A 5091-nucleotide genomic window follows, 5' to 3' on the forward strand; every position below is an offset into this window, starting at 1 on the left:
CCGGGGGGGGCGCGGGGCGCGCCGCCATCTTGGAGAAGGGCGCGGCGCTGTGCGGGGCGCTGAGGGAAGGGCACGCCCGGAGCTGCGCCTGGCCCCGCCCCCGCAGCACTGCGCATGCGCCGAGGGCGCTTTCCCGCGCGACAGGAAATGGGAGGTGATTGGGCTATGCTATGATGGGCGTGGTCATGTATTGACACGCCCAGTATGGGCGGGGCTTGTGTGGGATTGGAGATGGAATGGGATGGGATTGGGGACAGGATGGGGTGGGATGGGATGGAGATGGGATTGGGATAGGATAGGATAGGATAGGATGGGATGGGATGGGATAGGATCCTGTCCCTGGATCCCGCCCTGTCCCTCGCCCCCCGCCAGCCCCGGCGCTGCCCCCCAGCTCCTGCCCCATGAGGAGCTCCCAGGGCTCTGGATGTGGCTCCTGGCTTTGTGCCCGTGTAACTAATTAAGTAATTAAACAAACGAGGGCGAGGCAAAGCCCCAGCCCTCCCCAGCAAGGACAACAAAGCTCCATGGCAGGAATCCTTTGGCTGCTCCCATGTCCTGGGATTGCCCAGCCTGGAGCTCCTTGTGGCCATCACTTTTCCATTGTCTGACCTGGCCAGGAGCAAAGACATCAACAGATCCATTCATCCAGGGCATTAATGTTAGGGAAATTGGGATCCAGGCCCCAACTGCTACCTCCCAAAATCAAGGAGCTGGCAACCACTGGTTCTCTTTGAATCACTGGGTCTTTTTGAGTTAGGTCTTAGGAGCTCCTGGAGATCTGTGTTACACTTGAGATAGTTTAGCTAATTTAGAAGGCATAAAATCAGCAGGATGGTTTTTGTGGTGGTGCTGGAAACAGAAAAGTTTTAATAAAAGGCAAAATAATAAAGATTTTTACAGAAAAAACTGAACTAAGGTGAGAAGTTCTTACTCCTAGTAAAACACTTCAAAAAGTCATTAATTTCTTTGTTCTCTTCTTTTTCTAATAAATTACTTAAACAAATTTTTTTAACTTCTATCTAATTAGCTATCTTTAAAGTAAAGTCTTATGAAGTGTCTTTTTACCTAATTAATGAAAAAAAAAACCTTTTGAGCTTTTTTCTTTTTTAAAGAAACAAAAGATAATTTTGCTACTCCATCACCAAGGAGCACATTCCCACACACTGGAACTCCAGACCGGTGAGGCTGATGCAGATCCAAGTGTTCCTCATGGCTCCCAAATTCCTGCAGGGACAAGAGGCAGCTCAGCCCGGTGGCTTAACAGGCTTTAGAGGGGACAGCAGCCCCTTGGGGACATTGCAAAGGCTGGCACCTCCTTCAGAGGATTAAACACCAGCAGGAGGGGAAGGAGCCATCTGTGGGGCTGGAGCTGTCCCCAGCTCCCCAAGGAGCTTAGGGCTCAGCGGTCCCGTGGGTCTCCACGAGGATTTTCTGTCCTGGAGGATTTTCTTTCCACTCTCTCAGCAGAGCGCTGATCCCAACAGCCCCAGTGCTGCTCATCCCTCAGGGAAACGCTGCTCCTGGGCCTGGCTGGGGGGTGGAACTGCCCAGGGAGGAGCAGCTGAGGAGACACAGCCTGGAGGTGCCCATGGATCATTGTGTGCACCCCCAGGCTCCAAACCCTGCCTCTGCATCGCCTCCAAACCTCCCCGAGACCTCCAAAATGCCCTACAACGCCTTCCAACCCCTCCACAACCCCTCCAAACCCTCCACAACCCCTCCAACCCCTCCAACCCCTCCACAGCCCCTCCAATCCCTCCAGAACCTCTCCACCATGTCCAAAACCTCTCCAACCCCTTTGAAACCTCTCCATCACCACCAAAATCTCTCCAACCCCTCCAGAACCCCTCCTACCCCTCCAAAACTTCTCCAATTCCTTCAAAACCTCTCCATCACCTCCACAACCCCTTCAACCTCTCCAAAACTTCTATAACCTCTCCAAAACCTCTCAATCACCCTCAAAACCTCTCCAACCCCTTCAAAACCTCCCCATCGTCTCCAAAACTTCTCCCACACCTCCACAACCCCTCCAACACTTCCAGAACCTCTCCATCACCTCCAGAACCTCTCCAAAACCCCTGAAACCTCTCCAAAAATCTCTCCAGCCTCTCCAAAACTTCTCCAACACCTTCAGACCCCCTCCAAACTCTCCAAAATCTCTCTGATATCTCCCCAAAACCTCTCTGATATTTTCAAGCCCTCCAAAGCCTCCAAAACTTCTCTGGCTCCTCCAAAACCCTCCAACGCCCCCAAAATGTCTCTGGTATCTCCAAAACTCCTCCGAGACCTTCAAAACCCCTTGAGCACCTGCAAAACCCCTCCAGCCTTCCCCAAATCTCTCCAACATCTCTAAAACCTCGCTGAATCTTCCCAAATCACTCCAACACCCTCTGAAATCTGCCCCCTTCAAAATCCCTCAAACACCTCCAAGTATCTCCCAACATTTCCAAAATATCTTCAGCATCTCCAAAGCTTCTTCAGCACCTCCAAACTTCTGCAAAATTTCCACCACTCCCAAAATCTTCTGTTGCTTCCAAAACTCCTCCAACACCTTCAAACCCCTCTGATTCCTCCAGAGGTTTTTGAACATCCCTCTAACACTTCCAAAACCCCTCTGACATCTCTGAAACACCTGCAGCCTCTCCAAGCCCTCTTCAACATTCCCAACACCTCCAAAATCCCTCCAGCGCCTTCAAAAATCTCCAAAACCTTCAAAATCTCTCCAAAATCCCCAAAACTCCTCCAAAACCCTTCCAAACACCACTCCAGCCTCTCCAGAACCTCTCCAAAATCTCTGCAATATTTCCTACCCCACCAAACACTCCGATGCCTCCAAGACCTCACCCACACTCCCAAAATCTCTCCAGCATCTCCAAATCCTCTCCAACACCTCCAGAGCTGCTCTGATACATCCAAACCCCCTCCAAAACTTCCCCAATGTTCTCAACACCTCCAAAATCTCTCCAATGCCTCCGAAAGCTGTCCAGCACTTCCAAAACCACCACAACACTTCCAAAGTCTCTTTAGCATCTCTAAAACCTCTCCAACACCTCCAGAACTCCTCTGACTTCTCCAAAACTCTTCTGACACCTCCAAACCCCCTCCAAAACTTCCCCAATATTCCCAGCACCACCAAAAGCTCTCCCACATTTCCAAAAATATTACATCTCCAAAACTTCTCCAACACCTCCAAAACCATTACAACACCTCCAAAATCACCATAACATCTCCAAAACCTTTCCAACACTTCCAAAACCACTCCAACACCTCCAAAATCTCTCCAATACCTCCAAAACCATAACAACACCTCTAAAATCCCCATAACATCTCCAAAACCTCCAAAACCATTACAACACCTCTAAGACCTCCAGAACTCCTCTGACTTCTCCAAAACTGCTCTGACACCTCCAAACCCCCTCCAAAACTTTCCACAATATACCCAGCACCACCACAGCCTCTCCCAAACTTCCAAAACCATAACAACACCTCCAAAACCTCTCCAACACCTCCTAAACCTCTCCAACACCTCCAAAATCTCCATACTATCTCCAAAACCTCTCCAACACCTCCAAAACCTCTCCAACGCCTCCAAAATCTCTCCAATACCTCCAAAACAATAACAACATCTCCTAAACCACTCCAACACTTCCAAAACCATTAAAACACCTTCGAAATCTCCACAACACCTCCAGAACTCCTCTGACTTCTCTAAAACTCTTCTGATACCTCCAAACCCCCTTCAAAACTTTCCCAATATTCCCAACACCACCAAAACCCTCCGATGCCTCCAAAGGCTCTCCAACATTTCCAAAACAATGACAACACCTCCAAAATCTCCATAACAACTCCAGAACTCCCCTGATTTCTTTAAAACTCTTCTGCCACTTCCAAACCACCTCCAAAACTTCCCCCGTATTCCCAGCACCACGAAAACTCTCTGATGCCTTCAGAAGTTCTCCAGCGCTTCCAAAACCATTAGAACACCTCCAAAACCTCTCCAACATCTCCAAAACCTTTCCAACACCTCCAGAACTCCTCTGACTTCTCTAAAACTCTTCTGACACTTCCAAACCCCCTCCAAAACTTCCCCAATATTTCCAGTACCACCAAAACCTCTCCCACATTTCCAAAACCATAACAATACCTCCAAAACCTCTCCAACACCTCCAAAACTTCTCCAACACCTCCAAAACCATTACAACACCTCCAAATCTTCATAACACCTCCAGAACTCCTCTGACTTCTCTAAAACTCTTCTGATGCTTCCAAACCCCCTTCAAAACTTCCCCAGTGTCCCCAACACCACCAAAAGCCTCCAATGCCTCCAAAAGTTCTCCAACACTTCCACAACCACTACAACACCTCCAAAAGGTCTCTAACACCTCCAAAATCATTACAACACCTCCAAAACCTCTCCAACACCACCAAAACCATTACAACACCTCCAAAATCTCCATAACATCTCCAAAACCTCTCCAACACATCCAAAACAATTACAACACCTCCAAAACCTCTCCAACAATTCCAAAACCACTAAAACACCTTCAAAATATCCCTAATACCTCCAGATCTCCTCTGACTGCTCCAAACCTCCTCCAAGCCCTCTCCACCCCCCAGCTAGCTGAGCCGAGGTGTCCATGTGGCTCCCAGGCTGGAGCTGGCACCTTGCAGGGCTCCCCCGGGATGTGCAGCTGCGGGCTGGTTGCCATGGTGATCATTAAAAGGATAATCCCATTATCAGCCTTTGTCATCCCGGCAGGGCTGGGTGCAGACACGTGCTCTGAGGAGCTGGGGACAGCAGGGACAGGGATCTCCTGAGCCTCACCAGCCAGGGACCTGCTGCTTCCACCACTGTGGGGTGGGGATGGGATTTTTTGGGGTTTCTGGAAGAAAACAACCCCAGGTGCCTTGAGGGAGGGAGGGATGGAGCAGCTGAAGGGAACCTAAAGAAGGAACCTCCTGCCAATCTCCTGGATCCCTGCAGGTTCACTTCTCCTCTATCCCACTTGTCCCTGCACAGGCCAAGGATGTGGAACAGCTTTCAGAGGTGTGAGGCTGAGTTTTGCAAGACTTTCCTTTAGAAACATCTGT

Source organism: Geospiza fortis, unplaced genomic scaffold (genome assembly GCF_000277835.1).
Source record: "Geospiza fortis unplaced genomic scaffold, GeoFor_1.0 scaffold114, whole genome shotgun sequence".
Classification (NCBI taxonomy): Eukaryota; Metazoa; Chordata; class Aves; order Passeriformes; family Thraupidae; genus Geospiza; species Geospiza fortis.